This window comes from Sus scrofa, chromosome 13, assembly GCF_054392235.1.
Source record: "Sus scrofa isolate SSC_HxYL_T2T_F1_AM1 chromosome 13, Sscrofa_HxYL_maternal_Yorkshire_Landrace_v2.0, whole genome shotgun sequence".
In the NCBI taxonomy this organism is placed as follows: Eukaryota; Metazoa; Chordata; class Mammalia; order Artiodactyla; family Suidae; genus Sus; species Sus scrofa.
In genome coordinates this window covers 107,142,725-107,153,225 of record NC_139395.1, presented here as the reverse complement: position 1 = coordinate 107,153,225, position 10,501 = coordinate 107,142,725, and the positions used below count along the sequence as shown (strand labels likewise).

At 37.3% G+C, this 10,501-nt stretch overlaps 1 pseudogene; it reads left to right on the top strand.

The window, feature by feature from the left end:
• Positions 1 to 968: 968 nt before the first annotated feature.
• Positions 969 to 1,168, top strand: LOC146397541 (cytochrome c oxidase subunit 7C, mitochondrial pseudogene; annotated as a pseudogene).
• Positions 1,169 to 10,501: the final 9,333 nt, after the last annotated feature.

The window sequence follows — 10,501 nt, the reverse complement described above, 5'->3', positions numbered from 1 at the left end:
TTTCCCTCTCACTTCTGGCAGGATCAAGGGCCAGGGGCCTGATGGGACAAGCAACTTTTCTTCTCTGATCCTACAAAATGCCCATAGTATGGGGAATTTTATATCCAAAGTGAACCCTCTTGTACTACCTTTACCCACAGGGTTACAACTTTAGCCTCTGGCTTTATTATCAGTCAGATGCCAAATAGAAAAGACACCCTTGAAAGACAAGTATTTTTTTCTGCATCCCAGTGTACAGTCAGGCTTTCTACTGTTTGTACCAGGGAAGTTAGAAATTTGTCATAGTTCCTGTTGGGGCTCAGTAGGTTATGAACTTGACTAGTACCCATTAGGATGAGGGTTTGATCCCTGGCCTTGCTCAGTGGGTTAAAGATCTGGTATTGCCGTGAGCTGTGATGTAGGTCACAGACGTGGCTCGGATACTGTGTTGCTGTGGCATAGCCTGGCAGCTTCAGCTCCAATTCAACCCCTAGCCTGGGAACTTCCATATGCTGCATATGCAGCCCTAAAAAGAAAAGAAAAAAAAAGTCATGTAAAGTAGCATCATTAGAGCATCTCTGCTTCCTTCCCTGTAGTCCCTGTGGTCCATTGCCACTTTCATGGGAAGTCTTCTCTTGGGTTCCCTTCCTGACCAGATTTCCCTTTCAATTATTTTCTCCTTCTATAGCTCTGTACCTATCCTTGGTAACACTTATCTCAGTTATAAATTTTTGTTTACCTGCAAGATTATTTAATTAGTATCTGCCTTGTCCAATGGAATTTAACTTATAAGAAATCGGGAATAGTCATTAATTTTACTAGGCTCATATATAAAAGACTTCGACAGAGTATTGACAAAAATACCCTGCTAGGGATCCTTGCACCCAGGGAAACAAGGTCATGAGTGAAGGAGGGGTTGGTGTGCAGTTGCTGTTTATTCTGCCTTCAGTCTATACCTTTCACAGAGCTTTCAGCAGTGCTATGTTGGGATGAACCTCTGGAGATTCACAACTTCTGTGTCCATAGGAGCCATTATGAGGGATGTCCAGGGAAGAATTTACCATTTTCAGTGGAAAACAAGTGGCAATTACTAGTTATGATGAACTTGTATTTTGGGTCTGGACTTGCTGCTCCTTTCTTTATAATGAGACACTAACTGCTTAAAAAAATAATTCAGGAAACAGAATGAAGAGTATTTTAAGAAGTGCAATCTCTTTGAAAAAAAGGACCAAACTCTTGTTCTCAATATACTAGATATGTTGTAAAGCCTTAATGCCTCTTCTCTGAAATATGCAACATGATAACTGAACATGTGCTTACTTTTTATTTGGATAATATTCCATCATTGTTCTCTTTTTTTTTAGGGCTGCACCCACGGCACATGGAAGTTCCCAGGCTAGGGGTCGAATTGGAGCTACAGCTGCTGGCCCACACCACAGCCACAGCAACGCCAGATCTGAGCCACATCTGAGACCCATACCACTGCTAACGGCAACCCACTGGGCAAGGCCAGGAACCAAACTTGCATCCTCATGAATCCTAGTTGGGTTCATTACCACTGAGACACTATGGAAACTCTCTGTCATTAGTTTCTTGATTAAATATGTATGTGATTTAAAAAAAAAATCATACTGACGTGGCTGTGGCTGTGGCATAGGCTGGCAGTTGTAGCTCTGATGAGACCCCTAGCCTGGAAACCTCCATATGCTGTGGGTGTGGCCCTAAAAAGCAAGGGAAACTAGCAAGAAACCCAGCAGGTAGCCTTCCTAAGGTTTTAGGTAAGCTTGGGTATTCTTCTTCATCTTTGCTATAATTATTTGACATAATTGCTTTCTATAAATTACAAAACAGATTATTGTCTTTCAGAGTTTTTATGTTCCTTTTTTCTTTCAAGAATATCAACAAATACTGAATGCTTTTTGTGTGTAAGACAATGTCTATAAGAGATGATGAAAATATGTCAATGTATTAAAGACATATAAAAAGTATAATTAAGTGGAAATATATACACTTTTTATAAAAAGAATTTGTTACATATCCCAAATGTAGAAAGGTAAAAATTGCAAAGTACAGAAAGAATCAATTGGACTTCCCACTGTGGCTCAGTGGTAACGAATCCAATGAGTATCCATGAAGATGCAAGTTCTTTGATCCCTGGCCCCACTCAGTGGTTTAAGGATCTGGCCTTGTTGTGAGCTGTGGTGTAGGTCACATATGTGGCTCAGATCTCACATTGCTGTGGCTGGGGGCATAGGCTAGCAGTTGAAGCTCCAATTTGACCCCTAACCTGGGAACTTCCATATACCACAGGTATGGCCCTAAAAAGACCAAAAAAAAAAAAAAAAATTTAAAAATATAAAAAATAAAAAAAAGAATCAATTTGGAATTCCCATAGTGGCTCAGTGGTAACAAACCTGACTAGTAACCATGAAGATGAGGGTTTGATCCCTTGCTCAGTGGGTTAAGAATCTGGTGTTGCTGTGAGCTGTGGTGTTAAGTCACAGACATAGCTTAGATCCTACATTGTTGTGAGTGTGGTATAGGCTGGCAGTTACAGCTCTGATTTGGCCCCTAGCCTGGGAACTTCCATATGCCACAGGTGCGGCCCTAAAACGATGAAAAAAAAAAAAAGAATTAATTCACGTCAGTACAAGGTAAGATAGTTAATATGATAGAACGAATTCCCTTGAATATACATGCAGTTTTCCCTTTACTCTCATGATCTATATAGTATAGTAGCATTAATAATTTCATTTCTCTGAATATTCCACTTTAAAACACCACAAAGTAAATTTTACTATAAGTTTAATTTATATTATTGCTATTCTATGTAAGCTTATTTCTACTTGGCTATTTTCATAGAAAGAAATGAAAAGATCCAGTGACACTCTCCTTATTACAACATTTTAGAAAACCACTTTGTGGTAGATTAATGATGAGTTACAGAATTTTTTTCTATTCCTTCCACAAGAGGTAGCATTAATTCTCCTGGCTTTGAATCTGGGCTGGCTTTTGTAAAATGTTTCCTCTTGTTCTATATACTTTGTAACAGTGTATGTAAAGTTGATATGTAGGTTTTTTGTTTGTTTTTAGTGTTTGGTAGAATTTGCTGGAAAAGTCATACCTGGACTTGTTTTACTTTTGGTTTTGATTTGTGAGAAGGTATTTATCACTGGTAATTCAAACACTTTCATAGTTATGGGTCTATGGTGTTTTTCCTTTTTTGGTTTCTAGAGATTTGACAATTTTATGTAACTATTCAAATTTATTGGCATAAAATTGTTCATAATATCCTCATATTATCGTTAAAATTTTTGCATCTTTTATGTCGCTCTTAAATTTCAAATGTTGATTCTTTAAGTTCGCCCATCACTATCTCCTCATACCCCCTCTGTCTTCCTCTCCTCTTCTTCCATCAGTGTGGCCATCTCTTTCTCAAAGAAATAGTAATTTCTTTTAACTTTGTCAATCCACTTAATATGCCTTTTTTTCCTATTTCCATTTTCATCATTTCCTAATCTGTTAGTAAGGATGAAGAGTAGGGTGGATATTTCATGGTCAGCCAGCAAAATGTTCCACACCCACTTGGAAACTGCACCTGTGTTCCTTGCAGGGTTAAAGAAAAGCACAAATTTCATAGAAGTACAACTTCAAAGGGGAAATTCTATGCATCTATCTATCTATCTATCTATCTATCTATCTATCTATCTATCTACCATCTATTTACTTATGGCTGAAGCAGAGGCATATGGAAGTTCCTGGCCAGGAATCAAATCTGAGTTGCAGCTGTGGCCTACACAGACAGCATCTGTGGCAACACCAGATCTTTAACCTGCACCACAGTGGGAATTCCTGCACTACTTTTAAATGATATATTTTGTAACATATTTTACCTCCCTGGCTCCAAGGAGGTAATCTTAAACTCTCATGAACATCCTCAGTGATGAGAGTGTCTTTGTTATTCATTTTAGGCCTTGTGAGTCAGTTTATGAAGAGAAGTGGCTCATGGTGGGCCATCTGACCATATCAGATATTTTATGCTGACAAGATGTCTCAGGGTGGGCCTGGGCCATGTGTTATTCGCTTGAGTTCTGGAGAGTGGGTGCTAGAGACCGAGTGCACCATATGGGCAAGCAATCAATTAGTCATGCCCATGTAGTGAAACTCTAGTGAAAAATTTGGAGGCTGAAGCTCAGGTTAGCTCCCTGTGTTATCAATACTCCACACATACCATTACATATGGTGCCAGAACGATTATGTGTCCAGAAGCCAATGGAAATCTTATGTTTGGATTCCTCTCAGACTTTCCTCTGCCTCCTCTTTTGTCTGATTTAATATGTCATATCCCTGTAATAAACCTTCGCTGTGATTATAATGGCTCTCAGAGAGTTCTATGAGACCGTCTAGCAAATAATGAAAATGGAGGGTGGTTTTGGGAAACTTCAGTTTGGACTGCCAAGTCACAGTCCATTAGAGCAAGGAATGTACTTTACAGCTAATATGTCCAACAATGGGCAGAGAGATATTATTCTCAGAATAACTGTTTGATGGAGAATTAGAATGGGCAGTTGGAACATTTGTTTTTAAAATAGGGGAGATAGAAGCAAGAAAGATTGGTTTACACACATTTATGAGTGTGTTCTTATATGCAACAAGTAGGGGACCAATGGAAGATTTCCACTAGATAGATTCCTTTACTTTTCTGGGTAATCTGGGAAGAAGGAAATGGGGAAGTGTTTTGGTAGGACCATACCACCTCTTCCCATAGAGGGAAGATGTGTATATGAAACTACACTGTTTTATTTTTTCCTCATAATCAACTTTTTTCTTCTCACTAAATTTAGAGATCCTAAGACAAGGCTTATGACTGTTGGTGCCAGAATCAGGTATAATCCCTAAACAAACAAAAAGCTATAACTATATCTTTAAATTTTTATGTCAGAATTCCTAATGACCTGATGGTTGGATTGTGCCTTTACTGCATCTGGCATAATTGGATTTGGTGGGAAATGTAAAACAGTTGCCAAGTGTTTGAGATAGTCCAGTAGTTATACACTTTATACACTAGGTAATCCTACCCTGTATAATGGGAGTAGACTGAAGGAGGGCGTTTGCTAGACTAATATTACTACCAGCAATCCAGACTTTCTCAGTGGTCAAACCTCATGTCTTTCCCAAGGTTGGAAAAGTTTAGGTAAAGCTAAACAGTTAATGAAGCTAAGGGAAGAACAATAGCTGAAAGTAAGAGAATGAATCGATGGGTTATATGATAAGGGAAATACAGTTACAACTTTGAGAAAGGTTCAGCCCAAGAGGTAGTATTGTCTCTTATATCAATTATACCAGATGCTGAAAGGTTGAGGACCACTTCTGCTTTTGCAGGGTGACATGGTTGAGGGGCAACCTGCAAACTGAGTGGCATCACTCTGGGAGACATTCTGGTTCTACAATATGATGGTGGGCTGGACAATGGTAGATGACATAATGGGACTTGAGTAATATGCCTATATCTTTTGATTTTTATTTTTAAAATCATATCTACTGCCATACTGTGATGTAGTATACCACAGACACTGTTGGTGAGGTTAGAATACTGAAAGGTCAAATTGGAAAAATGAGTTAAAACCTCCTCAAGACATAATACTGATGGAAAATGTCTGGCCTGAAGAAGAAATGGATTTAGCCAATAATCAACTGATTTACATGTTAAATAGCTCTGCACATGTTTATTCTAAGGTACAAATAATGGTAAATCAAGGCACAAAAATATGAAAATGTTGTAATGACTTTATAGGACAAATTAGCTTTTTTTTATTTAAACATACCTCTACCCCACAGTGTCTCCTCCAAATGTGAGGTACACTTATAATGATACTATTGCTGTGTCTATCATATAAAAACTATAATAAATGTGGATACTGAGATGATGTTATTATTTTGCTGTAAGAGAGCATTGGCCAAAAGCCAGAGGGTAGTAAACCAAAAGCATTTGTAGAAATCATTTGGCCTGGCCAAAGGAAAGATCTGGGTTTTTTTTTTGTTTTTGTTTTTGTTTTTCCCCAACAACTAGGAGGTAACTTTTTTTTTTTTTTTTTTTGTGCTTGATAAGGAGGTAACTTCTAAGCTCTTTGAATTTCTTGAGTAATAGAAGTGTCTTTGTCATTCATGGTGGACATCCTGGACTACATCTGATACTTTATGCTAATGGGGTGATTTAAGGTGGGCCGCCTGGATCATATGGTTTTCTCCTGACTTCTGGGAAGCAGGGGACTAGGGACTGAGTGCAACCACATGGGAAACCAATCAATCATGTCCACATATCAAAGCCCCAGTAAAAACTCTGCACACAAAAGCTTGGGTGATGGGGTTCCTGTCATGGCTAAGGAACCACGAGGTTGTGCGTTCTATCCCTGGCCTTGCTCAGTAGGTTAAGGATCTGGTGTTGCCATGAGCTGTGGTGTAGGTTGCAGACACGGTTCAGATTCCGTGTTGCTGTGGCTGTGGTGTAGGCTGGTGGCTATAGCTCCGATTAGACCCCTAGCCTGGGAACCTCCATATGCTGTGCGATCGGCCCTAGAAAAGGCAAAAAGACAAAAAAAAAAAAAAAAAAAAAAAAGCTTGGGTGAGATTCCTAGGTTGACAATAACCAATGCATATAAACAAACATCATTGCATGGAAGGAAGTGTGTCTTGAGGACAACAGGAGCTTCACATTTGGAACTTTCCCAGACTCTTCCCTATGCCTCTCTTCCCTTGGCTGATTTTAATGTATTCCTTTTCCTGTATTAAACCATAACTATGTGTACAATAGCTCTCAGTGAGTCCACTGAGTCCTAGTGAATTATCAAACCTGAGGGTGGTTTCACAAAACCACCATTTGTAGTTGGTATTGGAAGTCTTGGGAAAACTTGGCAATCTGGAGGACTGGGCCCTCAACTTCACATTTTAAGGAACTTCAGAAATTATATATATATATATATATATATATTTATATTTATATCTATAATTAAATATATATATTTAAAATAGAGAAATTGGACGAAAAAAATATACCCTGTTCACATATACTTCATTTAAAAGTAATTGCAACTATAGTAGGAAATGAAGGCACAACAAATTATTTTTAATAAATGCCACAAAACAAGTCACACCAGCTATTTTAAAAATAATATACTTTCTGTTATGCAGCATAGTTGGGCAACAGCTTCACTCCCCTATTTAAAGGAATTTACATTACTTCAAAGACTCCCTGTGACCTGGCCCCCACTTTTGCCTCACATGAAGAGGTTGCCTCACCTTTGCTAGCCTTATTCAGTTCTCCCAAGTGTCATACTCTTGAAAAATACAGGGCATGGATTTTCCTCTGCCTGGAATGCTTTCCAGCAAACCTTCACCTGAAGGAGTTCCTCTGATGGCTCAGCAGTTAATGAACCCAACTAGTATCCATGAGGACATGGATTTGATCCCTGGCCTTGCTCAGTGGGTTAAGGATCCAGCGTTGCCATGAGCTGTGGTATAGGTCACAGATGTGGTTCAGATCTAGCATTGCTGTGGCTGTGATGTAGGCAGGTGGCTACGGCTCCAACCCTAGCCTGGGAACTTCCATATGCCATGGCTGTGGCCCTAAAATGACCCCCCCCCCAAAAAAAACCCTTCACCTGATTTATTAGTGTTTATCCTTCAGTCCTCACCTCAATTCTCATTTTCCAAAGAAAACTTTTCCTGATTGCCACAGAGTATACTTACTCACACCTGCATAGGATTATGAACCCCTCCTTTATAAAACTTTTGACAGTTGTGATAATTTATGTCTGTTTCACTTACTAGACTATAAGCTCCATGACAGCAGGATTGCCTATTTTGCTCATTTTTGCTGAGTGGTTACTATGAATCAGGTACTGTGAGGCACAGGTATTATTTCACTCAATTCATACAATTCTATGAGTCAGACATCATCATTGTTGTCCCCATTTTCAGGAAAGAAATATTTGACATGAAGATATAAATGAATATGGAAAATGTCACATACTAAAATATGAGGAAGATTAGGATTGAAATCCACAAACTTTGACTTCTATATTTTATCCTATATTTTAAAACCATCATGTTACAGTACAACTCACTAGTAATTGTTGAATAAATAAAAATTAATGAGTGTGTGATTAATAGAATGCTGTGCTTTATAATATTACTATTTCTAAAATTTTAGATGATAGTCTCTCAGACTATAATTATATTTTTTTCTTTTATAATCAAGAATATATTCCAGGATCTTACTGAGTTACAGAGATATTAGTAAGGGAATCGCTTATTCCCTGTAACAGTGCCAGGAATACTTTAGATTGAAGTATATGAAATTGCAATTCAGAAGCAAAAAATAATTGAAAAGCAATAATTTTATGTAGTTTAACCTAATCAAAATTTTTTTCTGTTAATAGAAATCCAAATAACCATTTTTTTCCTAAATTCAATTAACATATGAGGCTGGCCTAGGCCTCTACAAAGTGAAAGAAGATGATAAGGTTTATGTCAACAAGAAATTTATTGACAGGTTAATTTACAAAGAAAACCTATCAGAGAAATCTTGCAAAGTTTCTGAAAAGAATACTCCTTTGTTCTTGTTGAGATAATTGATGTAATGTTATTGGATACAGTTGAAGAAATTTTAGTAAAAGACATTTTGACCTTGATCATTCATTTACCTGTATTCATTTGTAAGCAGTGAAAAATAGTAACAAACCAACCAACCAAAAAACCCCAGAAAAATCAGCAATAACGAAATCCCTAAAAACATAGTCACTTTTACATTTCTAAACAAACATGTCCCAAAGACCTATTATTTGTAAATGTCAGCAATACATCTTTGAAAAGCAAAACAAACTGAGCAAAAAACCAAGGTGCTTATCTCTCTGTATTACCTCAACAGTCTACCTAAATTCAAAAATTAAGTCTTCTTTTGTGGTTTATACTAGGTTCTTTGTTGAACTAGTTTCATTTTAAAACCAAGCCAAAATGGCATTTATTGTCATGATCATTATTTCCTCTGAAATTACCTCTGGCTTCAAAGTTTTCACCACCTCACCCTTCTTGAGAACCTGAGTTCTAACATGGTCACTTAGCAGGACCTCTCTCATACAGTTTGTGGAATCTAAAATTGATGTGGTCATCTTGTAAGACATTGCTAGTTTCTCCATTTTGTGAAATATAAGTTTTATCCTAATCATGAAGATACTTTTAGATGGGTTAAGGCAACTGATATTTCCTTCATTGCTTTTAAATAATTGAAATGACTAAATCTGGTAGCCTAGCCATAATGTTAGAAGACCTTTCTCATCCTGATGCTAGTTAGCAGTTTCTTCATGAATTTGTTCCTAACATTCTGGGTGGGCCTCACAGGTCAAGTTTAGGGATCATATGACAACTTCCCTCCTTTTAAATTGCCTAGAAAGATCAGAGATTTGGGAATGAGATAGAGTAGCATGACTTCATGGATAATACTAGTCATTCAAAGCAGTATTGTGAGGATTAAATAAAAATGCTTCTTTAAATCTTAAATGCAAAGTTTTGAGGCCCATGGCATATTCTATCTTCCATGATGGTCCAACGATAGCTCAAATTGCCTGCTGTGTGGACTATCCACTTTTCTTCTCTCATTTCTTATATCTAGAATTCTGCTCTCTGTTCCCATAGTCATAGCTAAAGTTCCCTGGACTCTTCTTGGCTTTCTGTTTCTTCAGGAATCTTTTGGAAGTTTCAGGTTTAGCCTCAATCTTAGGTTTCAAGTGGCGTCATTCTTAACTATTGGCACAAGGTCTAGGCTTGGGGTTTCTTTAAAAGATAGCTGGTTAGATCTTGGTTTTCTTCTATTTGGTCAAGAAACTCCCTCAATTTTATTTATAACTGAGTTTTCAATGAAATGTGAAAATAACGCAAAAGAATGTGGAAATTATCCAAGAAAATAGACTTGTGGAACTCTGTTAAATTGTGTCATAGACATTTCATGAAGCAAACCCAATAACTGGCCCTGCAGTAAACTTCATCTTAAAGTGATACTATATATGTCTTCTGGGTAGTAGTTGGAGGATAATGATGACAGGTACTGGTCTGGTTCCCCCTCTAATATTTACTTTATACATCCAAGAAGTCTAGCAATAGCCTCTAATTTTCTTTGTGGTTTATTTATTAAACATTTATACTGACTTACAGTATTAGGCAATTTGTCCAAAGTCACACAGCTAGTCAGTATTCAGACCAGGATTTAAAACCAGATGCTACTAACTAAAAAAGAAAAACAGAAGTGCTCTTAATCACTTATACTGCCAATGATTTTAAATGATTAATTTTAGCTTTATTTGATACCCTTTTGGTCAAAACCATCTCTCCTAAAGCTATTACAGAATAAACTAAATGAAAGGCAAAAAGCAGACTGGTTAAATTTCACAGAGAATTAGTTTGGTCAATAATAGAGTTGGTTCCGATAATAAACTCTTGCTTATATTAGTATATTATATAGTACTCTTGT